This window comes from Narcine bancroftii, chromosome 11 (genome assembly GCF_036971445.1).
Source record: "Narcine bancroftii isolate sNarBan1 chromosome 11, sNarBan1.hap1, whole genome shotgun sequence".
Taxonomy (NCBI): domain Eukaryota; kingdom Metazoa; phylum Chordata; class Chondrichthyes; order Torpediniformes; family Narcinidae; genus Narcine; species Narcine bancroftii.
Window position 1 is genome coordinate 33694218 of NC_091479.1, and position 26399 is coordinate 33720616.

The 26399-nt window shown below is 46.9% G+C and overlaps 1 long non-coding RNA gene across 1 annotated transcript; it reads left to right on the forward strand.

The window, feature by feature from the left end:
• The first annotated feature begins 1066 nt into the window (after positions 1–1066).
• LOC138746388 (uncharacterized) lies at positions 1067–7017 on the forward strand. Its single transcript, XR_011346930.1, has 4 exons — positions 1067–1186; positions 2307–2496; positions 3157–3237; positions 6577–7017. It is a non-coding gene; the product is annotated as an uncharacterized lncRNA (long non-coding RNA).
• Positions 7018–26399: the final 19382 nt, after the last annotated feature.

Genomic DNA, 26399 nt, shown 5'->3' on the forward strand with positions numbered 1-26399 from the left:
TCAGTTTCACACACATAATAATTGGTGCAGTGAGCAGGGTCCTTCGAGTTCCGACTGAACACAGCTGCAGTGGAGATGCTTTTGAATCAGGACAGGAACTATAGTGCAGGCAGGGAGAACAAGATCTGCGGGTGGACTGACGAGAGTGCAGGATTGGGGAGCTTGGCAAGCATGCTGGCGGACCACGGCAAACTGGTAGACTGGTCCAAGCTCCTGGATCCACATCTTGAGAAAATAGGTCACCATGTGTTGTCCCACTTCAAGAAGTTGGGGTTCCCAAAATCTAAGGGGAATCAGAGGGTGCCTTTTGACTGCCAGTGTTTCTCCTGAGAAACCAATGTGAGATCATAGAAAGGAAAGATTTGGAGAGGGCCCAGGAAAATAAGGAGATAAAGGTGTCCCAGCAGCGCTGCTGTGCACTGCAGAAGGCAGTACAGACTCCCCCAACCTGAGCCACTGATGTCGAGATGAGAGGGACAGAGGTAGCCAACAGGCATGCCAATCAAGGTCTGACTCCCCCCCCCACCACACCCGCAGTGAGTGAGTTTGTACTGGCCATGGAGCGATTAGCCGAGGCCATTTGCCAGGATTCAGGCATTAAAGGTTTCAGAACAGGCCAGGAAGAGCATGAAATCAATTTATTTGCAGAAGTTGTTCTGATATATCTGACAGACCCGACACACTCATTGCCCAAGTTGTGCTCCATGCTGGAGGACTATGGGGAGATCTCTGGGTATAAGTTCTTTTGGGATATGTGCAAAATCATGTCACTTAGGAAGGGGGATTAGAGCCAATGTGAAGAAAATAGTCAACAAATGTGGCGGCAAAATGGGATCAAATATCTAGGAGTTAGAATAGATAACAACGAGTAATTTAGACCAGCTGAATTATTCTCCCCTTGCTTGGGGAAATTAAGAAGGATTTAAATGGTTGGATGTCCCTGCCCATTACACTAGTGGTGTCACAGAGAGGGGAGGTGTCACAGAGGGGGGAGATGATGACACAGAGGGGGTGATGATGTCACTGCATGGGGCAGCCATAGCTGAGTTGTGCCATGGCACAGCAACACAAGAAAGATGCATCTCCTGGAAGGGGATTCTGGCCCGCATGTCGGAGTAGGATGCTGTCTCATCCCAGGGACCCTCTGATCAACAGGGTTGTGTTTGGAAGCACCCTGCGCCCATGGGTGAGATAAAGAGCCTGTTACAGGCTCCCCGACTGGGACAGAGCCTCCTCTGGCACCATCCTTCACCCAGTGTGGGCAGAGAGAATGGAGGCTGCATTTAATTTCCCCTCTCCCCATCCTGAGTGCAGGGCACTTTATGAGGCAGCTGGGGGGTCTGGGGAGGGGAGAACAATGGCATGTGAGGGAATACAGGGGTAGGGTCTGTAGGAGTGGAGGGGAGAACGAAGGAACGGGGTTGCACCACAGGCTAATGTCAAGGGAGATTGGATCAGAGGTAGGGGACATAGGGTTGAGCTGGGAGGATGGGGTGCGAGGGGACGGAAGGCACTGGGGAAACCATGGGGGTGGTGTTGGGTGGGGGATGAGATTGTGGTAGAGGAATCGGGGAAGGGGAGATTGTGAGGTGTCTGAGGGAGAAGAGAAGTTGCGAGGGGGATGGAAGGTAGACCTTTCAACAGATATGGGACAGAGCTCCCCCTCCACCTGGAATGGGATCTGTCCACTGAGAGACAGGACCGCTCCTAACCCGCCCACCCCCGGGTTACAAGATCCCTTCCACCCTTGCATACACCCCCACACCCCCCCAAGTGGGATAGGATTCTTTCCCCCAGTGGACCTGGATCAAGGTGCTAGAAAGTGTTTCTGCTGCGGCGGACCCAGCAGAGTTGAGCGATGAAGCGTGGGGGTCTCTCCGCACCACCTGCTCCCTCAGGCGACGGGGTCTCGCTTGCATCATGGAAGATCACGGTGTTGCTGAGCTTCTGGGAATGTGGAGGGCTTCTGCTAAACCTGTGGTAGGGTTCAGAGTGGTTCATCTCCCCGGGACGTGCTGAAGGTCAAGGATGACCCGATCCTCTCATGGAGGGAGGGTTGTAGACAAAGTGAACGGCTGCGGAACTGGCTTCAGTCTGAGGAGAGTGATCAAAGAGGGACCTGGGGTGGCAATATTTCTACTGAGAGGCTGGAACGAACCACCAGAGGATCAATTCTGACATTTAGGTGACCCTTGGAAGGGAGTTAGAGGGAGGGGTAGAGACTAACTTGGACAGCAAGGCTGGGTTGGGATAAATGACCTGTTGTGTACCCTCTGGGTGTGTAAATGCTGCTGCTTCTGCCCCAGAGGACATGGCAATAAGGTCACAACAGAGGTGGCCACACCGTGTCATGGACCCAACGTCTCCAAGGTGGTGTCCTGCACAGATGATAAAATCATCGACAATGGATCTTTCGGTGTGGTGCACCAGGCAAGGCTGGTGGACTCCGGAGAGCTGATTGCCATCAAGAAGATCTTGCAGGACAAGAGATTCAAGGTGAGGGGGAGGAGCAGTTGTGTGGAAATGGAACACCCTGATATTTAACTTTAGGCCTACAGAACGTTCACAGGCCCTTGCGACACATGACCCGTTTCGCACGTTCACAGGCCCTTGCGACACATGACCCGTTTCACACAATTACACCCAATTGACAAACAACACCCCAAACACATTTTTGAAGGGTGGGTGGAAAGAGGAGCATCTGACAGAGACCAAGGCAGCCATGGGGTTTGGAAACAGAGAAAGTCACACAAACCAACAACAGTCCCCCCATCCCCACACACAACCCCCCACCCCACACACACACACACACACACACACACACACACACACACACACACACACACACACACACACACACACACCTGGCAAATATCAGAGATTTTCTGCAAATTCATTGTTTAGTCGAAGCTGAGAAAACAATCATAAAAACTGAAATGATACTTCATTGAACCCCCTGACGAGTCCCCACTCCAGCGACACGAAAAGTCCCCCCCACCGACTCTCGACGAGTCCCCCACTTCGGCCTCCCTAGGAGTTCCCCACCTCTGACCTCTTGACGAATTTCCTCCCCGCCTCCCCCCTCAACTTGGACAAGTCGCCCCTCAGGGCCCCGACCCATCGCCCAGCCTTGCTGATGTTCCTCTCTCGCCATAGAACCACAAACTGCAGATCGTGCGAAAGTTGGATCACACCATCATCGTCCCTCTTCTCAACTTCTACTCCTCTGTAGTCAAGGTAAGATCCACCTGCACCCACCCCACCCCCACTCTGATGCATATCATTTGTTGCTACCTTCCCCATTCCTTCAATCGATCTGTCTCGCTGCAGCCTCTCTGTTGCCTCCATCCTGCCCCTCTGACCAGTGCCGACTCCTTGACGCTGGCTGCCCTGCTCCTCACCCATTAACTCATGACCTCTTGCCATTTCAACTCCAGACAGCAGCAGCCAAAACCACAAGACAAGGTTGCCAAATTCGGCCACTCAGCCCCTCCAGTCTGTTTCCCCAATTCATTTCATGAATGTATTTTCCCCCATAACTCACTTCCCCAGAACCTTTTCGTGCTCTTCCAAATCAACGCCTGCTCTGAATCTTCCCAACAACTCAGCCTCCACATGTTCGACCCCAGCCAACACCCGGCTGCAAACATTTCTCATCTCGAAACGTCAATGGTTTTTCTCTCCTGGTGAATCCTTGCCTCACGAGGGAGGGCGGTCAGAGCTGCACATTTTTGCAGTCTCACCAGAAGCTGAATGATGGGGCAGCGGACGGGTCCACTACGGCCTGTTGACGCTCTGCTCGCTGAGCCCTTGGATTTATGCCATGTTGTGTTGAGCACTGGGGGCATCAGGCCTACAGTGAGCAGGAGGGGCTGGCACTCCTGTTGGGAGAGGCGCTGGGTGTTGGAGGGTAAATCCAGCTGACATGTTTGTATTGTGTCCAAGAGAAAGAGGAGATTTATTTGAATCTGGGTCTGGACTATGTTCCAGAGACGGTTCACTGCATGGCCCAGCACTTCAACAAGGCCAAGCAGCCCATTTCCATGATCGACATCAAGGTGGTTGTGGGTCTGGGTGGTCAAGTTGTCCACTGGGGCAAGCTTGGATGTTGGGGTTGGAGGATATGAAGGAGTTCACTGGCTGAGTCTCACTGGGGACTGGATATCGATGAAGGGTGCATGAGGGTCTCAATGGGTATTGGTGAGGAGAGAAAGGGTAGTGAGGGGAGAGGGGTGGAGAGGATGATGAGGATGGACGTTGATTGGCAGGGTGGGTCCTTCACCCACCTCCCCTTACCCTCAGGATCCAGACCCGGCCAGTGTGGAGGCAGAGTGGGTCATGTTATATCGTTGTGTTGCCAGATGTTCAGGTACCAGCTGTAGCAGAGCCTGGCCTACATCCATCCTCAGGGGGTTTGCCATTAAGACATCAAGCCCTAGAAGATGCTGGTAGATCCCGAGATGGCCTTCTTATTGCTCCTTTATTTCGGCAGGTAGATCCACCCATGTCTGCCCGTTCACCACCTCAACGCGGTCCTGATCCCTCTCCCCAACACGTCCCCTCCGCACCAGCTCTCACCCTTCCCACACCAGCTCTCTTCCCTCCTCCCTCTCCCAACTTTCCCCTCCACAGCTTAATAACTTATTCTAAATAAGATTGTGGGGGGCTTAGATGGAATGAACAGCCAGCAAATTTTCCTAAAGTGTCAGGTGCAAATCCCAGAGGGCACCCGCTTCAGGTGAGGGGAGATTTTTTTTATGCAGAGAGTTGTGAGTGGTTTGAATGTGTCACCGGAGAAAGTGGTAGTGGCTGGTAGAATAGGTACATTTAAAAGTCTCTGAGATGGGCATGTGGATGTAAGGGAACAGAATTTTTACATGATAGAGGAATTTGGGGATATGGCGAGAAGGCAGGTAGGTGGAGTTAGGTCATAAATTAGATCAGCCATGATCATATTGAATGGTGGAGCAGGCTCGATGGGCCATTTTTGTCCTACTCCTGTTCCCACTTCCTATGTTCCTATGGGTGTGGTACAGGTAAAGGTGTGGAGAACATTGACAAAGGTCAGTATAGCCTTTATGGGCCAAAGGGCCTGTACTGGGCAGCAATGCTTGATGTTGTAATGGATGTGGAAGCTCTGGGAAGGGGTAAGGGAGGCACTGGTAAGGAAGTCTGCAGATGCTGGGGCCGAGGGCAATGCCCAAACATGCTGGGGAAACTCATGGATAGTTTTGTGAGGAGCAGGTCCTGCTTCACGAGTCAAATTGAGTTTTTCGAGGAGGTGTCAAAGGAAATAGATGAAGGTCAAGGACTGTATGTGCTGCACGAGGATTTTAGTAAGGTGCTTAACAAGGTCCCCACAGTGGCCTCATTCAGAATGTCCGGAGGCATGGGATCCATGGAGCCTTGGCTGTTTGGATTCAGAATTGGCTTGTCTGCAGAAAACAGACGGTAGTAGTAGATGGATTAATGACTACTGGATCTCCAAAGGGATCTGCTCTGGGACCCCTGCTCTTTGTGATTTTTATGAATGATGATGGGAGTTGAAGGGTAGGTATGTCAGGGGATGACACAGAGATAGAGATGTTGTAGACTGTGTAGAAGGTTGTCATAGGTCATCCAGTTTGCAGAGAAATGACAGATGGAGTTCAATCCTGTAATTCAGATGTACTTAAATAAGCAACTGGTCCAGGTTTATTTCCAGAGCCATTTTCAAGGGCACGAATAACAGTTATTCCAAAGAAGGTTGGAGACCCATTAAAAGTAGCTTCATATAGACCAATATCTTTATTGAATGCGGATTACAAGAATGTGTGGGCAGAGCACTTGGTTAATGGCAGGATTATGAACAGTGTGCAGGACAGAGAAATATTTAGATCCTGCTCCATAAATCACTCAAGGTTGCTGTCCAAATTGAGAGGGAGTTTAAAATGGTGTATTGTGTGCTGGCCTTCAGGAGTCAGGGTATTGAGTTCAAGAACTGAGAGGTAACATTGCAGATGTATAAAATTCTAGTCAGACCACACTTGGAATATTGTGTGCATTCCTAGGGCGAGAATACCAGAGGACGTCTAAATAAGGTGAGCTGAGGGAACTTTAGGCAAGACGTGAGGGGTACATTTTATTCACACAGAATGTAGTGGGTGGCTGGAATGCATTGCCGGGGTAGTAGCGGAGGCTGGTCCAAAAAAGGCATGAAAAGGATTTTAATATGGACAGGAATTAAAGAAAAATGGAGGGTACTGGTGTGAGGGAGCGGAGGGTAACATTGTTGTGGGGTAGGTTCAGATGGATCAGCTGAACGGTCTCGACCGATCCATCCATGATTTGTCTAGCATCTTGCTGCCATATCGTGGAGAACCAGGGTGTTGCCTGATGGAGACACATTGCTCTGAGCTCTGCAGAGAGAGATCGTGGTTTTCACCAAAACACACTTCCTCAGGTAAAGCAGAGGAAGGGGAAAGGCTCCAGTGTTCAGGGGAAGGGGGGATGATGGGGGAAGAGTTGGGACCCTCCAAAGTCATTGTGATCAGGCCTCAGAGACAGTATCTCTATCACTCGTATTTCTCTTCCCAGCAGAAGGACCGATCTCAGAGACAAGACACGACTCCAGAAGAACCTCGCATCCCAGCTGAACAGAGGACGGACAACATTATGATGGCCTGAATCCCTCCCCTTCTTCTCCCTCTGGCCCTGCCAACCCCATTCCCTGCCTCTTCCATGTCCCTTCACCCACTTCCCCTCTTCTCCTCTACCCCTCCTCCATCCCAACCCCCTCCCGCTCACCTTCCCCTTCTCCTGCCCTCACACCTATGCCCTAACCCCAGCACTCCACCCTTCACCTCCCCCTTCCCCTCTCCCCTTCCCTTCCCCTTACCCCCTCCCCTTCCCCTCCCCCTTCCCCTCCCCTAACCCTCCCCCTTCCCCTCCCCTTCTCCTCCTCCCCTTCCCCTCCCCCTTCCCTTTCCCCTTCCTACCCCTAACCTAGGGGAAGGAGGGGGAGGGGAAGGGGGTAGGAGAAAGGGGGTAGTGGTAGGGGGTAAGGGTAGGGGTTGTGGCAAGGGGTAGGGTAGGGGGTAGTGGTAGGGGTTGCGGGGATGGGGAAGGGGTAGGAGGTAGGGTTAGGGGAAGTGGGTAGGTTGTAAGGGATAGGGTAGGGGTAGTGGTAGGGGGTGCATATATGGGGAAGGGGTAGGAGGTAGGGTTAGGGGAAGGGGGTAGGTTGTAAGGGATAGGGTAGGGGGTAGTTGTAGGGGGTGTGGGTATGGGGAAGGGGTAGGAGGTAGGGTTAGGGGAAGGGGGTAATTGTAGGGGGTGCGGGTATGGGGAAGGGGTAGAAGGTAGGGTTAGGGGAAGGGGGTAGGTTGTAAGGGATAGGGGTAGGGTTTAGTTTTGGGTTGGGGAAGTTGGGTAGAGTTAGGGTTAGGGTTAGGAGCATTGTAGAGGTAGCATTAGGTTTAGTGTTAGGAGACATGGGGTAGGGCTATATCTTGGTTTATAGTTAGGTTTATAGTTCGGGGAAGTGGGCTTGTGTTAGGTATAGGGGAAGGGGGTAGGAGCAGGGGGGTAGAGGAGGAGTGAGGTTTGGGGTTAGGGGATGGTGGGTAGCATTAGGGTTGGGGTTAGGGGGCGGCATAGGCGTAGGGATAAAGTTAGGGTTAGTGGACGGGGTGGGGGTAGAGTTAGGGGCCGTGGAGTGGTGGTAGTGGGTATCGGTAGTGTTAAGGTTAGTTTTAGGATTTTGTTAGGGGTTAGGGTTAGGAGTAGGAGGAAGGGAAGGGGGAGGGGAATGGGGAGGCGAGAGGGGGACGGGAACTGGGGAAGGGAAGGGGGGAGGGGATGTGGGAGGGGAATGGGCAGAGGTAAGGGGAGGGGAACGGGGTAGAGGAAAGGGGAGGTGAACGGTGGACGGCATCCCTAGCGCCTCCCCTCCCCTTCCCATCCCCCGCATTTCCCCTGCCTCTCCTCTCCTCCTTCCAGAAGAAGCTGGGCCTCTTTCCGTCCAGAACCTCCCTGTGGTTTCAGAGCCTCCGTTTCAGGAAGTGCCTTCGACGCTTGCTGCTGGACAGACATCTTGTCTCTTGATTCATTCTGTTCCGTTGATATTAAATTTATAAATGATTGGGTTTTTTAAAGCTTGAACTCAAAAGGCTGGTCCAGATAGACAAAACAGAAACAGGCCCTTCAGCCCCTCTCTCCTGCTAGCTGAGCTGTTGTAATCAGTCCATATTCCTCTCACCCTTTTCATTCTTTGCTGCCATCCAGCTCATGTTGCCTTGTCAATCGCATGGCCTGTGGGAAGAAGCTATTTCCCTCCCTGGCTGCTCTGCTTTTATTCCTCCATATCTCCTTCCTGATGGCAGGGGGACAAAGATGCTCTGAGCTGGATATCTATGAGTCTATTTACAGAGCCCATCCCTGCAAACAATCAGGGGACCATTGCCTTGAGGTGGCACCCATGTTGCCTCTCCCTCAGCACTCTCAGAACACTACTGTACCCTCCTTCCCCTCCTTTCCCAGGTCTCAGTAACCCGCTGACAATTCCAGTCAGCTGCCATGTCTATACCCTGCCCCACCTAAACCGATGGATCGACCAGCACCTTCTCCCCTCAAGAGTTCGAGGAATCCACTCTCTCGCAATGTCCTGCTATCGAATGCCGTGCATCCTCCTTCCCACTTGGTTCCTCCTGTTATCAGGCGCCTGGATGGACCCCACCCTGTTGAAACTACCCGTGTTCTCACTGATCTCTCTGCGCCTCTGCCCTCCATCCAGGGGTCTTCGATTTCTTGTGGGGGTGGTGGAGAACAAAACACCAACTTAAGGAGATGGGGAGCAGTACAAAGACCCCCAGGTCCAGGAGACAGGGAGAACCACAGAGATGCCCATCTCTGTCATTCGGGTAAAACCTGATTATCAGGTGCAATGTGCAAGGAACTTTCGGTCCTGCTGCACGTGGGCCAGGTTTGGCCCATCCCCACACCACCACACTGTCAATTCCCAAAACAAATTTCCTATTCATGTGGGGGTCCAAAATGGATAGAGTCTGGAGAAGGACTCAATCAATGGGGACAAGGGTGTAACCAGCATGGCTATCATTGTGTGTGGCTGTGCTTGCAACCAAAGTGCAAGGGCACCAAATGCTGCTATGTGCTGAGGTTCTACCTGGCTCAGGTGTTGCGAAAGATTGGCCTGGCCCTGGTGCTGCACAATGTTCCAGTCAGCAGGACTTTGCCCCTTCACCTTCCTGGGAACGGTTTCATAGACAAACACATTTGACCACAAAGCCATCAGGCAGTGGTCAGCAGAGAATGTCTGACACAGAGACTCTAGGACTAGATGGGATACTGCGGGGTGGTCCACGGAGCAGAGCATCCAGAGACAGACATCCAGAACTGCTGGAAAACCAGAAACTCGGTGAAAGATGCCCTTCAGTTTGCCTGAAACCCAGATGGGAGTAGCAAACACTAGAAGACATCTGTCCAAAGCAAAGGGAGGAAGATTTAGGGGAGATATCAGGGGTATTTTCTTTTACCCAGAGTTGTGGGTGTCAAGAATGCCTTGCCAGGAGTAGTGATGAAGGCCAAAACATTAGGGGCATTTTAGGGGTTCTTAGTTACATTGAGGGGCTGAGACCAAAGAGGATATTCTCCAACAGCAGAGGGTGGCAGTAACCACAAGATGTCAAAGTGGTGGCAATGAAGCTAAACAGAGACCATCTAATGTGACTGTGCGCCTGGCTGCGTGAATTTGGACTTACTATATAAACCTTGCTAAGTGCTAGTTCAGGTTGGAAACGTTCGACTTCCTTGGGGGTCAAATCAATAGGCACGGAACTAAACCCTGCTTGAAAAGGTAGAGTTTGTTAAGTGCTTCCTCAAACCCCACATAATGAAGGGGCTGCAAGAATTCACTGGTACGATTAATTTTTATCAACGATTCATACCGGTAGTGGCTGACATCATTTTTTTGTTTTAAAACTTTATTTAAGATTTTATAACATGAATAACATATAGAATTATATTAAAAAAAATTAAGAACAAAATAATAAAATTACAATACAGTATCAGTAATCTAAATAAACTATACCCTCCCCAATAATTATTACACATTAATAACCCAACTCAAATTAGTCCAACCCCCCCTTCCCCCCCAAAACAAAGAGTGAAGAATTAATAAAGTTAATGATATATGTGAGAAAAAAACCCACTTACAAAAAAAAACAAAAACATAACCGATTAAAATACTAACAAAAAGAAAAGTAATTAATACTAAGATATCAGACTTAAAAAACATATTTAAATCAAACTTAAATGCATATATTTAACAGAGTTAAGATGAAACCTATAATTAACTCAAACTTAATATAAAAAATTAGTAAAATTAGTAACATTGTCTATCAAAAATTCTGAAACAATAATCAATTCTTTAAAAAAAATTTTAGCATGAGAAAAAAAAGATGAAAAAAAAACTTTCCTTATAGAGATAAACCTTCACCAAATATCAACTAACTTCACATCTATCATCATATTAGTCACATAAACCGCCATCTTAAAACAAAATTCCAAACTCATTAAACATTGTACAATTCAAATTTGGTACTCTTCCACCATTTTTCCCTTTTAACCTTGAATAATTACCCAATAAAAGCTCCAATACCACATTTAAATATCCCCAATCATTACGTTAAAATTCAGATATCCAAATAATAAAAACACATCTACAATGAAATCTATATCTTCAACAAATGGAGCATAAACCACAAACAAAATTCAAGCCTCATTAAGAATTGTACAATTCAATTTATAACTTTCACCATTATTCCCTTCGTTCTATTGCTAAAATAGCAAAATAATATACACCAGAATTACCACTCCTTTCACCTTAAAGTTAAAGAAAAATATTAAAAAAAACGTATCCATCCCATTCACATTTAAATTTCAAATATTCCTTATCTACTGAATAAACTTTACAAAAAAAACCACATGAATTTTTAGTTTTTTAAACAATCAAATACTTTCTTATGCTTTTTTTTATAAACACAAAAAAAACCCTTAACTCTTTAATCTAATAATACAAAAAAAGGAAAAAAAAATGGGTAGGAGGTTAAAAATACCCCCTCACATCTAAACCGCGCAATGCGGTAACTCCCAGAAAAAAATGGGTGTGAGATAACTCACACGAAGCAGATGACTTTCAGGAAATAGTACCTATCCAGTTCTCTCCCCCAACTCTCACTTCATCTTAAACTACATCATCATTTTTTAATATCCCTTTTATTTAAAAAAATATTAGAAATAAAAAGGACAACTCTTCTTTTAATCAGCTCCAACTGCCGAGTCACCATTACAACCATTCCTTCTTGGAGCACGGCTCTTTTCTTCCATCTCTTGTCTCCTTAGAGTTCGCGGCGGACTACGTCTCTGTTGAAACTGAGTAATTGGCAGCTCTTGAGCAAATGCTATAGCTTCCTTTGGAGAATCAAAGAATTTTGGTTGGCAACCATCTTGAAAAAACTTCAAAACAGCTGGATATCTAAAGGTTGCCTTATAACCTTTCTTCCACAACAACTCTTTAGCAGAATTGAATTCCCGTCGTTGGAACATAACTTCTTGACTCAAATCCGCATTGAAGAAAACTCGATTATTTTGAATCATCAAGGGTGATTTTCTCTGTTGTGCATTTCTAATAGCCACTCGTAAAATTATTTCTCTGTCATAATAATTCAAGCAACGAACCAAAACAGGTCTTGGACTTTGACCTGAAATAGATCTTCTACGCAAGACCTTCCGGGAAATGTTCTTTTTTTTTTGAAATTTATTTATAGTATCTCCATACGTTCATTTCAAATTGACTTAGTATAATATTACATAATAGATTCTAAATAATTTTCAAATTTTCATCCCCCCCACCTCCCCTAACCCCTTAGGAAACCACCTTGTGGTGGTTAATTCCCAAAAACCCAAATGGGTGTGGTATAAACCACAAGTGGCCTATGACTTTCAGGAGCTGAAGTACCACTCCCTCCCCCCCACCCCCCCCAGGCAGACAAAATACACGTATAAACCGAAAAATCATCATTTCTTATATCCATAAAACCCCGGTCCATCAATTTAACCAATCTTATTCATAAACTCTTTTTTTTGAAAATCCAAACTTGATATTAAATTTTGCACCCTTTCCACCCTCCCAACACTGAGTTTAACATTGTTTACAATCAATAAAAGTTTTTTTTTAATTTTTTTTTTCAAGTCTTCCTGAATTTCATCCACTGAATTAAAACACCTCTGAACATCCCAGTTCAACACCGAATCTTCCATTCTTCTCAGTCTCAAGTTGAATTTGTAGCTTACTTTCAAAAAAAGTTTTTTTCAAATCTTTTAAAATTTTCTTGAACATAATTCCTTCGGTCTTGATCTTCTAAAGCATCAATGTTATTCATAAGTTCTTTCTTCTGAGTTTCCCAATTTAATACCAAATTTTCCACTTTGTCAATCTTCTCAATGTTAAGTTGAAATTATTGTTTATTTTCAAGAAAAACTTATTCAAAATTTTTAACTCTTCTTGGACATTGCTCCTTCGACTTTAATTTTATAAATCATCAATCTTGTTCATAGTTTCTTTCTACTGAATTTCCAAATTTAATAATAAAGTTTCCGTTTTTTCCTATTTTCTCAATATTAAACTGATCTTGTTGTTTAGTTTAAAAAAAAACCTTTTCAAAACTATTAAAATCTGTTTGCAATGTATGCATACTCACAGATAATAAATTCACTCTTCCAATATTCCATCCAAAAAAAAAATCACTAATAAACCTTCTTGCAGGTCAAGGAGTTCCATATATATGTTTATCTTCAGAAAATATTTCAAATATTTCAAATCAACATTCGTCGCCATCTTTCAAAAAGGAGTCCGAAATCAACTTTAATAAGTTCTGTTCTTGAGAAGATTCCAGCACCAACTCCGGCTCTGTCTGGGCAAATAGGTCAAATTTCTTCCAAAGTCAAAGATAATAAATTACACATACAAAACGACACATCGACCAGGTGAAATATCCTCAGGAAAGGATATCCACTGCCCTTCAATATGAATTCACAACACTCAGAGGTTCTTGATGCAAAAACATGCAAACACACATCAGACACAAGACACATACAGAACAACGACACATCGACACAGAACCTACGTAGCAAAATGCTGGAAAACAATTCTGTGAGACGTCTCTTTTTCTACATTCGATGTAAACCTGTTACACCTCAACGCATGTCTGAAATACATTTATTAAAAATAAATATTCTTCACAAATCATCGAGTCATGGGAAGTTGTTTCAGCAATTAATCCGTTGTTCAGCAGCTCTTCTCATGGCCTGTGGGAAGAAGCAGCTCCTCAGCCGGTGGGATCTGGCTGAAATCCTTCTGTATCCCTTCCCTGACAGGAGGAGCTTCATCACTTGTAACTTAGTAATCATCCATATACTGCAAATTTCGAAAATAAATCTTCCTAAATTAGTCCAAAGTGACTGATATCCCCCACCACCCCTCACATTAACACTAGGTCAGGAGACACAAATGGAGCATGTATCTCTACTCTATTAATTAGACTTTGTTTTGGAACAATGCAGAATTCGGATCCAAATTTATTGTCATGAACATTTCACGGAATTGGTGGTTCCGCAGCAGTATCACAGGTGCAAATATTGCTATAAATTACATTTTCAAAAGAAGAGAATACGAGGCCGTGTCTATGGTTCATTGAACATTCGGAAATCTGATCACAAGGTAACGGGACAGAAGCAGGTCACTAGGCTCATCGAGTCTGTTCCATGACTCTACACTCAGCTGAACAATGCTCACACCTTGTTCAAATTTCCAGCCTTTTCCCCAGGTCCCTTGATACCCTTACTAACGAGATACTTATCTATTTCCTATTTAAATTCTCCTCGTGATCTGGCCTCCACAGATCCACGACCCTCTGACTAAAGAAGTTCTTCCTCCTCTCTGATTGAATAATTTCTAATTTTAAGACTATGACCTTTGTCCTCGATTCACCTATCAAGGGAAACATCTAATCCGCATTCACTCTGTCAAAATCATTTAAAATTCAAAATATCTCTTTGAGATTCTCCTATACCCCAATGAATACAACGCATGAGGTGCCAAATGTTCCCCATATGCCAGCCCCTGCATTCCAGGAATCATCCTAGTAAATCAACTCTGCACCATCTCCAACAACATCACATCCTTTCTGAGAAAGAGACTCATTAACACCTCTCTGTCTTCTGGTATTTGCTCCTCTCACCGCAGGAAAATGTTGCCGCCTGTCCGTCCTACCAATACCCTCATAATCTTCTAAGTCTCTATTGTCACCTCCTTTCCTTCTTCACTCCAAAGAGAAAAGCTCTAGCTCTGTTAAGCTTGCCTCATTTTTCAATTCAGACAACCTCCTCATAAATCTTTTCTGCACCCTCATAGCCTGAATACGCCTCAGATTGCCTGATCTTGGAAGCAAAGCAGGCTCAGGACTGGTCAGGACTTGGAGGGGAGACCGCCTAGGGACACCCGGTGCTGTAGGATTCTGAGGGGCTCTGTACAAAGGGGCAACACTCTGTCCGCCTTCTGGTAGAAAAAAGTTAAAGAATTTCATGTATGTTACATTTGAAATGTAGTGTTACATGATGATAGTGAAACATTTACATTTACCCTCTCCAAAACTTCCAGTAATGAGGAAACCAGAACTGAACACAATATTCTAATTGTGGTCTAACCAGAGTTTTCTCGAGCTGTAACATGACCTCTCAACTCTTGAGCTCAATCCCCAACTAATGAAGGCCAGAATACCTTAAGCCTTCTGAACGATCCTATCAACCTGCAAGGGCAACCTTGAGAGATCTGGAATTGAGGGAACCATTCAGAAGTGGATGAAGTTGCATCCTGTAAAAATATGTATTAGGAGTTGGCAAGGCAGCCAGCAGGAACCAAAGGCTTTGAAATCATGCAGGCTCGCAATACTGTCGCCTTCTTCATAGATGTTATCAGTTTATTGCCTTGTTTCACAGAATAAAACACTTTGAATATGCCAGCCACTGAGGTGACAACTGACACACCTCTTCAACAGTCAGCTCTCCCTCATTCAGCATCTCTGTTTTGAGTAGAAGGCTGTTCTCACAAAAATAGCCATCACAGTCGGCACTTTGTTGCCCTTAGAATGCCTGGCACTGCTCCCAGCATGCACGGTGCTGCTCCCAGCATGCTCCAACCACGGCCACCCCATGCCTGACAGCACTGGCAGAGCGAGGGACACAAGGCCATGCCTTGTAGATGGTCGTATTGCACAAACCTTCTGCCTGACACCCCCACCCCCACCCCAAGCTTCAAGAACAGTGTTCATGAAACAGGTATCAGGCTCCTGTAGGCAAAAGGGAAGAAGCTTTCCTGGTGCTGTTGGGTGTTCATCAGGCTTCTGTACCTCTGTCCCGATGGTAGCAGTGAGAAGATGGCACGGCCCGGGTGGTGGGGGTCCTTGAAGATCGAGGCTGGTTTCCTGAGACACCGCCTCTTGTAGATGTCCTCGATGGAGTGGGGACTAATGCCCATGGTGGCGCTGGCTGAGTTCACCACTCTCCGTCCCATTTTCCTGTCCTGTATATTGGCAGCTCCGTACCAGAAGGTGATGCAACTCGTAGAAATTGGCAAGTCTTTGGTGAAATCTCAAAAGTTTATTACCACGCGTTGTGCCGGCCTGATCTCCACAGTTGTGGGATTATCTTTACGTAGCATTTTCCAATCATTTTGATCTATTTTTCTGCCCAAAACATTTTCCCACTTTCATCTTGATTTATGCAATTGTGTGTGAGTCTGTGAGACCATGTGTCACACCATGTGTACGCATGTGCATGCGTACGTGTCTGTGCATGAGTTCATGAGATGGCAGGCGGACATGCATATGAGTGTGCATGTGTACTTGTGTGTGTTTGTCTGTGTGTGTGTGTGTTTGTGTGTCTGCACGCGTGTGTGTGCATCTATTCATTTGTGTGTGCACATGAATGCGTGTATGTGGGTGCATAATTCTGCATGCTTTTGTGCAGGAGTGGGTGAGTGTGTATGCGTGTGTACATCTGTGTGATTCTGTGAGTGTTTATATGTGCACGTTTATGCATTCACGTGTGTGTGTGTGTGTGTAATGAAGAAGTAGCCTCCAACACTCATGTTAGGAGGACCCACTCACTACCTGCCAATCCAGGTCACCCCAAACCATCAAGTTGACCCTTGCGTTTGGCCCACCTAAATCACCAGGAGCTGCAGAAAAGGCAGCCTGGCCAGACTCAGCCCTGACTTTCACCCAATTGGCCAACCTAAATCACCAGGAACTACAGTCCAGGCAGCCTGGCCAGACTCAGCCCTGACCCTCACCCACATTGTGGAATGCACTGAGCCCAGCCCAGAAGGGGTTAGCCACCTCCATGAACAGGTCATGTCCTTCCAACAAACCCAGGAGCCGGCTCCAGAACTAGCTGAAATCCCACCCTCCCCATGCCCCTTTGATTCCCTCGACCCCCAACAATTGACACAAGCCTGGGTCACAGGCGGCTCGAGCTGCTGGAAAGGGGGTAATCAATACCGGAAGGCAGTGGCTCTCCACTCTACCATGGGGAAAGTCATCACCAAAGAGGGAGAGGGGGGCTCCAGCCAGCTTGCTGAGCTGGCAGGGGTGGCATTCACACTTCAGGACACCACTGGGCCCATTAACATCCACCCCGATTCATGGGCAGTGGCCAATGCCATGGTGGTCTGTATGGCCCAATGGCATGAGACAGGGTGAGAAATCCACGGATGCCCCCTTTGGGGACAGCACCATGGGCAGTTGCTCTGGGACCAAGCCCCCACAAGGAGATCACAGTTCACCACATAGACACCCACACCCGCAACACCACAGAGGAGGCAGCGGACAACGCGGCCGTGGATCAAGTTGCCCAAAGATGCACTGCCTCCACCTCCCCACCAGACACTGACAATGGGGCTCTGGCCACCTGGGCTCACTGCAAAAGTAGCCACCTAGGGGCTGACAGCACATGACAATGGGCAGAACAGTTCAGGGTCGCCCTCACCCTGGATCAGTCCAAAACCGACGTGCTCGACTGCCCCATCTGTTGCAGGTAAAGTCAAGGGATTGACCAATGGTGCCTCCGGGACACATTAGCTGTGGCAGGGGAGCAGGTCATGTATGGCTGATTGACGATATCAGATCGCTCCCATGCCAAGATTTAAAAAATTAGTATATCCTGACCATGGTGAATACATATTCTGGTGCACTGGTGGCAGTGTCCTGTGAGAAATCCGACCAGAATAACACCATTATTGGATTACAGCCCCTCTCCTCCATTTATAGAATCCCCTGGGAGGTGCGATCCAATCAGGGCTCACACTTTCCAGAGTCTAAAGCCCAAGACTGGACTGCTGAGGCAGGGATCTCCTGGCTGCTCCACATCCCCTATCACCCCCAGGCATCAGGGTCATTTGAAAGGATGAATGGCCAGTTCACGGAGAGCATCCACAAACTGACATCAAGGTGGGTGGGGGGGGGGGGGCTGACCGTGCTGCAACAGGCTGTGGATCACTTTAACTCGCGCCTCACCGGCCAAGGAGACACCCACATATCTCACCATTTCTAACACTCCCCATCCCCGGATTGAGAGCCTCCCCAAAACCTCCGAGACAGGACTTGGGGAGAGTATGGGTACAACAGCCACAAAGTCCAGCCCAAAAGGGGGAGATTGTCGCATTCAGTCCAGGAGATATCCGGTGGTTCGCAATTCTGGGCCAAACCAAACTCTCCTGTCTCCACACCCACCATCTCACAAAGGGACAATGAGTTTTTTTTTCCACCCCACAGGAACATGCAAGCCCTGCTTCTACCCTTGCTGCTAGCGGCAACCATTTGCAATGTCAGATTGGTGATCACGTTCCTCTCCATTACCTATGATTTTGCCACCACCACGAATAGATCGGACTGCTGGATCTGTGTCCAAACTCCAGCACACACCAATCAAGCATTACCACTCACCCCCATCCAACTGGACGACTCTCAGATGAACTGCCTACTGAGACTCTTTGCTCCAGTGGGTTTGGGTTAACTGTATGGGGTGGGCCTAATGGCAGCCCACCACCCCTGGCATCTCTACTCAACACTATCCCTTCCACTGACTCCCGATGGTGTGGATGCTTCAGGAACTGGTATTTCTCTGCCTAAAATTGGACCACCACTCGAGTCCTGACACTCCGCATCATCCCACAACTCATCATAGACCAAAGAAGTGTTGGTGCAGACTCCCCCACAGACACAACTCCCCCCTCCCAGTCGGCAACAGTGACAGCCGGCACAGAGGGTACCCGGGCACCGCACTCACCACCTCAATTGGTGTCAGCAAGCTGGGGGGGCCACTGGACTTTGAATGGCACCCACTGGGTTGGAGATCACTGCCTATCCCTGGCTTCCTGCCACCTGGTAGGGCTGCCTTTTCCCCACATTCGAGGTGCCCTACATCCACTCACTTGCTGACCTAGGGGAGCACACAGCCTTTGGTGACCACCGCAACAAGAGGGTCTTTACTGCAAGTGAATGGTTCTGGATGAACGCCTTCCCCAGATAAGGCTCTCCAACGAAGATGACCACCCTACGAGACGGCAGTGTCCCTGCACCATACAAAGGACATCCTGACCTGGAAAGTTGTGAAGCTGAAGGAGAGGCGTATAGTGGCAATGCCAAATTGGATGGCCCTGGACTACCTGCTGGTGGCTGTGCTGTCATTGGCCAGGAGGGCTGCAGCTACATTCCCAAGGAATCCTCTAACATCACCCACCTGACTGACCACATTAGGGACTCAGTGGCCAAAATTCAACCCCGTTAGACCTTCTTATTACCTGTCGCACTTTATTGGCAAGCAGCATGTCTTCCGAAGGGGTGGATTGTCTTGGAGAGGCAGTGTCCATCACCTGGTGGCGCTGCTGTGCTCCTGTTCGGTGGACATACTACCTGCCAATCAAGGTCAAAGACTCACTCCAAGCCATCAAGGTGAACCTTGCGACTGGCCCACCTAAATCCCCAGGAGCTGCAGTCCAGGCAGCCCGGCCAGACTCAGCCCTTACCTTCACCCAATTGGCCCAGGTGAATCACCTCGACTGATCCCTGCTGAGCCCCTGCACTTAGCTTCGAACATTGGCCACAGCAGTCAATGGGGCTCAGCTTCCCCGAGTGATAGGCCCTCCCAGCATGGCCCCCAGAACTATAAAGGACCATGTCCCCCTTCGTTCTGCCTCTTTCGACTCATCGTGGCTAGTAAGGAGCATCTTCCACACTGGGTTGGGGAGAGTCTCGAGGTCAGCAAGGAAGACCCATGTCCATACTGGTCAAGGGGTGGGAGCTCACAGTATCACCTTGATCCTGAATGTTGAATGTATACATTCATGTAATTTCCCCCAGTCTCTGTCGGTTTCTCCCTCCTAATTAGAAGTGTATATTTACTCCCTGCGTACTCTGTGTGTAGAGGTTTGCCAAACATATCAACCCTATTGTCCTGTTTCCATCCCCAAACTAAAAGTGTGCTTTGTACCTCCGCTTTGGTCTGGTTCTTAACCTGTTGGACCCACACGAACCCGACCACAATGGAGGAGGGAAAGCTAAGTATTTTATCAATAAATGGAGAGTCAAATCACAAGAAAAAAAGACAGTTAATTCCAATCAGAAGTTGGCAAGAAATTAATGTATGTTTAGGGGAAAAAACGTAGGAATCTCAAGAAAAGCACCAGTGTGTAAAAATGTGTTATTTCCTATGAACAGAGGCAATAGAATATTAAATTTGTGGGAAAGAGATTTTATAGCCATCAAATATAATATGGGGAAAAGGATTTATATAAATCGAAACAAAGTTGGAAAAAAGATTGAAATATACAAATTCAAGAAGAAATAGGGTAAAGATTGTTTCAAGAGTGTTACAAATATGATTTATGCCAGTTATAAAACTACAATTGTCTACATCAATTCTGCTATACTCCATGTAAATTATATGGACTTATCTCCAATTATTCCGAGAAATGTTTTCAATGTAATCAGGTGATTGGGACTTTTTTTCCATTCGGTTTGGACCTGTGTGAAAGTGGAAGAATTTTGGAAAGATTTCAGTATATTATTAGGACAAATTATGAAGATAAAAATACAAAAGGACACAAGAATATTTGTGCTTAGTCATATTTAAGATGCAGATACAAAACTGAAGTTGGATAAACATCAAACATAGCAGTGAAGCAATGTGCAGCACTAACGTGGAGAGCAGAGAGTTTTGTAACGAGGGATGGGAAATTGAAATGCAAAACTGTGTCACCATGTAACCATATAACCATTTACAGAGCGGAAACAGGCCATGTTAGCCTTTCGAGTTTGCACCGGTTCACTAGAACAAATCCACTAGCTCTATCCTCCCACTCTCCGCCAATATTCCTCCATCCCCCTCACCTCCATGTACACATCCAACCTTCTCTTAAATGACAGAAGGAACCCTGCTGCAACTATCTCATTCAGAAGAACATTCCATTCTGCCACGACTCTGAGTGAAGAAGCATCTTCTGATATTTCTCCTAAAGTTTTGCCCTCTTACCCTTAACTTATGGCCTCTCGTTCCAACCTTCCCTGCCCTCAGGGGAATGAGTCTGTTTATGTCTAGTCTATCTATTCCTTTCATAATTTTAAATACTTCCTTCAAGTCCCCTCTCAGTCATCTGCATTCCAATGAATAAAGTCCAGTCTCCTTAATTTCTCCCTGTAATCCAGATGCTGTAAGCCAGGCAACATCTTTGTAAATCTTCCCTGCACCCTCTTCACCTTATATATATCCTTCCTATAGTATGGAGACCAGAACTGAGCAGAGTACTCCAAACCTGGCCTCACCAATACCTGAAACAGCTGCAGCATCACCAACCAGCTCCTACACTCTATGCTATGATTTATGAAGTCCAGCAGACCATATGCCTTCTTAATTACCCTGTCTACATGGGAATCCACCTTCAGTGAACCCTGTACCATAACTCCAAGATCCTTCTGTTCCTCTGCATTTCTCGACGCCCATCCCTGAACTGCATAGGTCCTATTTTGATTATTTTTTCCGGAATGCAGCACCTCACACTTGTCAACATTAAATTCCATCAGTCCACTTTTCCAAACAAACCAAATCCTGTAATCCAAGAAAACCTTCCTCACCATCCACCACTCCCCCTATTTTTGTATCGTCTGCATATTTGCTTTCCCAGTTAACCACCCCCTCAACCAAATCCTGAATATAAATGATAAACAACAGGGGATGCAACACCAATCCCTGAGGCACACCGCTCGTCACAGGCTTCCATCCTAATAGACAGTTGTCCACCATAACTCTCTGCTGTCTTTCTCCCAGCCACCTCTGAACCCATCTCACTATCAAACATCAAACATGACTTTCCCTTCACTAAGCCATGCTGGGTGCCCCCAATCAATCCCTGTCTATCCAGATATTTGTACATACTATCTCAAAGAATACCCTCCATAACCATCCCCACCGCCGAAGTCAAACTTACTGGCCAATAATTACTTGGCCTACACCTACTCCCTTTTTTGAACAACAGAACTACATTTGCAACCCTCCAATCCCGCGTCACCACACCCTCCTCCAGTGATCTTTGAAAAATCGCTGTCAGTGCCCCCAATATTTGTTCCCTGACCTCCCTTAAATTCCGGCGAAAAATCCCATCAGCACCAGGAGACTTATCCACCTTAATTGACCCCAGAAGCTCCAAAACGCTCGCTTTACTAATCCCTATCCTTTCCATAACTAAACTATTTACCTCTCTTATCTTGTATAGCCCAATGTCTGCATCCCTCGTGAATACAGATGAGAAAAATTTGTTCAATATTTCTCCATCTCATACGGTTCCTGACATAGTTCACCGGTCCCATCATCCAGTCGACCTATTCTGTGTTTAACCCTCCTTTTACTGTTCACATTTCTGAACAAACCCTGAGGATTCACCTTCGCCTTATTTAGCTATGGACACTTCATCCCTTTTTATCTATCTCCTCAATCCCTTGTTTTTTTATATTTGGTGTAGATCTCCCTCTTGTCCCGTACAAACTTCTTAATTTCACCAGAAAACTACGGCTCCCTCGAACCTTTAGTCTTTCCCTTTGGCCTGATTGGAACATAAAGATCCTGTACTCTCAAAATCTCACCACTAAATGTCCCCCAAATTTTCTCTACATCCTTTCCAGGAAAAAGTTCAGCCCACACAACTCTCTGCAAATCCCTTCTCATTTCTCCAAATCTGGCCTTCCCCCACTCGAAGACCTTCAACCTCGGAACTTTCCATCATTAAGCTAAAGCTAATGGACCCATGATCACTGGATCCACAGTTCTCCCTAACGCTCACCTCTGTCACCTGCCTCATTGCATTCCTAAACAACAGATCGAACACTGCTCCCACTCTAATTGGCGTCTCAACATATTGCTGCAGAAAGCAATCCTGAACACAATGCATAAATACTAAGCTATCCTGCCCTTTTACTGACTGCATTTCCCAATTGATGTTTGGAAAATTGAAATCCCCAACCAACACCACCCTATTTCACTTGCATATCTCACCTATTTGCACATTTGCTCTCCTTGTTCCCTTTCCCCATTTGGAGGCCTATAATATACCCCATAATAGTAACCTCACCCTTCTTATTTTTCAGTTCTACCCACACTGCCTCTCTTGACGAGCCCTCCAGTCTATCTTGCCTCAGCATTGCTGTAATATCCTCCCTGACATTTAATGCCACACCTCCCCCTCTTAATCCACCAACTCTGTCACATCTCAAGCAGTGAAATCTTGGAACATTCAACTGCCAGTCACAACCTTCTTTCAACCACGTCTCGCTAATGGCCACAACATCATAATGCCGCATGTCAATCCACACCTTTAGCTCATCCAGCTTCCTTACTACAGTCCTCGCATTAAAATAAATACAGGGATCTCCGACATTCTACCTTCTGAATATCCTCCTCTCTACCATTCTCACAATATTCACTGCAACATTTGTGTACTACTTCCTGCTTTTCCTCCCTCAAATTATTTAAACTTGTCCCTTTCCTTATCCTACTAACCCTCACCCTATAACTCTCGCCCTTTTCCTTTTATCCCTACAGAGTTTGACACCACACCTCTGCCAAGCATAGTCTGACTATCCCCTTCCTCAGTATTCAAGGTGGAGTAATGATTTCTGAAGATTACAGACTCGGGTGCTTGCACATGAATCTGAACTCTCCCTTTTCTCCTCCTAACGGTAACCCACTACCCCTCGTCCCGTGAGCCCCTGGGCGACCACCTGCCTGTAGCTCTTGTCTACGATAGCCTCAATCTCCCTAACAAGAGTAAGGTCATCGAGCTGCAGCTCAAGTTCCTTGACCCGGTCCGTTAGGCCACATGCCTTCTCAGTGATGGCCTCACTCTCCCTAACCAGAGGGAGGTCTGGTTGTCTGTCTCTGGATTCTCTGCTCAGAGGATCACCCCGCATTATCCATCAAATCCTGGTCTCTCTGTGTCAGCAGGAATTCCGTGCTGACCACTACCTGATGGCTTTGTGTTCAAATTGTTTGTCTATGAAAACTTTTCCACAAAGGTGATGTGGCAAAGTCTAGCTGACTGAAACATTGCACCAATCTTTCAGAACACGGGAGACAGGTAGATCCTTGGTTCATAGCGGCACTCGGTGCCCTTGTACTTAGTTTCCATGCTCAGTCTGATGCAACCTCACACGATGAAGGCCACATTGGTTACGCCCTTAACCCCATTGTCATGAAATATATATTTGGGAGAATCTGGTAAAATTAGAGTAGGTTAAATACATACACACATTTTAAAACAGATCTTATTTGAAATACTGAAGAATTCATATTCAGTAACATCACAGAAACTATGGAGAATGCTATGCACATTTCACAAGTAGCTGCTAATTGAAATGAGGTCATGAAATAAATAGACCATTATTTTGGTTTGGAGACAGGTTGGCTGGTTGAATATCTACAAAGTGCCAACGGAATGGTCACCCCTGGGATTTGTTTAGCTAAGACAAGGGCTTGCCAAAGAAGGATAAGTTCTGTTGTTTGCTGAAGAGGTGGGGGGGGGGTGGTTTGCAATTGAGAGAGTCACATGTGTTTTCTAGCAGTCTCAGTTGGAGTGAGAGAGAGAGAGAAAGGGGTGAAACAAGCTCTCTCTGCCAGGCACTGAAAGCAGCTGAACAGTACAAGCCAGGAGAGGAATGTAGGAAACAGAAAGCTCCAGAGCGGCAGATGGCTGGAAGTCCTATCTGTCTGATGTTTCTCTCAGAATAAGTGCAACAGGAAGGAACATTGTGCTAGCCTGAAAGAAAGAGGTTATCATCTGGAGAACCCTGATAGGCCACATTTTATCAGCGAGACATTGAGGTGACTAATGGTGGTAGCTCAGTTGTGGAAATCCTGGAACAACAAATCTCTTTCTGCAAACCCTATGGAACTTTCTTGAGTAGGAAAGCCTGATGAACTTTATTCATGTTCAATTCCGTGCACAGTATCAGAATTGCCGACAACCAGTGAACTTGGAAGAATGAGAAGTGAGATTGAACAGAGAACCAAATAACTTTTCTTCAATTTACACACACATCATACACGTGCGCTTAAACTCAGAAGGGGATTAAGGTTGGTTAAGTTAATAGAGATTGTTAAAGTTTGATTCTGTTTTCCTATCAAAAGATAATTAAAAACAACATGTTTAAATAACTACTCGTCTTGGTGAATGTCTATTGCTGCTGGGTTTTGGGGTCCTTTGGGCTCATAACACCATAGTCTGGCGATGTACATGGACCTCCTTCCCACTCCATCCATTTTGGATCCCCACATGAAGAGGGAAACTGCTCTGGTAATAGCCAGGGCAGAGGTGTGTGGGATGGGCCACACCTGCATCACACGCAGCAGTACCGAGAGCACCTTGCACCTGATGACCAGGTTCTTCCCCATTACTGAGAGGGAATGTCATTCCCACAGACCCAATTTCTGGTGAACCTTTACAATCGGCTCTGACCAATTCTTGTTGCATGCCTCGGCCTCTCCAAGCCAGTTCCCCGACACCTTCAGGTAGTCAGATCTGACTGTGAAGAGGACAGCGGACTAATTTACCAAAGTGCATTGCCTCGCTTTTGTTCCAGTTTACCCTGGAAAATAGCATTGTATACTTCCGGGCCCAGCCACTTACAGACTTGTGTACAACTCAGGCGTTCTCCCAAAACTGGGGGTCCCTGGTCCCTGTCTCCTGGAGTTGGGATTCTTGACACTGCTCCCTGTCTCCTGATATTGGTGCTTTGTTCTCCACCAGTCCCACAACACAACCCTGATCCCTGGACAGAAAGTAGAGCTACAGAGGGATCAGTGAAAACATGGGTAATTTTGACAGGGTGGTGTCCATCCAGGAGCCTGATAACAGCAGGGAACCCGTGGAAGGGGATGGAGGGCATTTGATGGTGCACCAGCAGGACACTGCTGAGGGTGCAGATTCCCTCGGGCTTCTGATGAGGGATTGCTGAGGGAGAGGCCACATGGATGGGACTTCGAGGCAAGGAGCCACTGATTGTCAGGGATGGGGCCTGTAAATAGACCCGCAGACATCCAGCACACAGCATCTTTGACTCACTACCATCAGGAAGGAGATATGGAGGAACATAATCAGGCTGCCATGCAGGGAAATAACTTATTCCCACAGGCACACAGGTTGACAATGTCAGTTGAATGGGTCAGTGGAATGAAAAGGTTGAGAGGGATATGATCTGTTTGCAAGCAGCTTGGCCAGCAGAAAAGAAGGGCCAAAAAGACTGTTTCAGAGTTGTCTATTTGGACCAGTCATTTGAGTTGAATCTTTAAAAAAATCATGACAGGCTGGTCAATCATTTTAGATGGAGATTTTAGATTGACACATGCAGCCCGGGAACAGGCCCTTTCAGCCTATGAGCCACAACCACTCAATTACACCAATGACCTACAACCCCCAGTACATTTTAAATGGTGGAAGGACCTGGAGCAACTGGTGAAAACCCACGCAGACATGGGAAAAACGTACAACTCCCCACTGACAGTGTCACATTAGAACCCAGCTCGCTGGCCCCTTAACAGCGTTGTTCTAACCGCGATGCTAACCTCGCCACTCTCAATGGTTCCCAAGGTTCTTCCTCTGACTTTTCATGAGCTGTGATTGCTTCAAATTCCAGTGCCCTTGTTTCCCTGAGGCTCTGACCCCTGCCCAGTGACTCTGTCTCCAATGCCTCTCTCTGGCCGGATGATCATTGCTCTCTTTCCCGGCTCTCACCCAAACT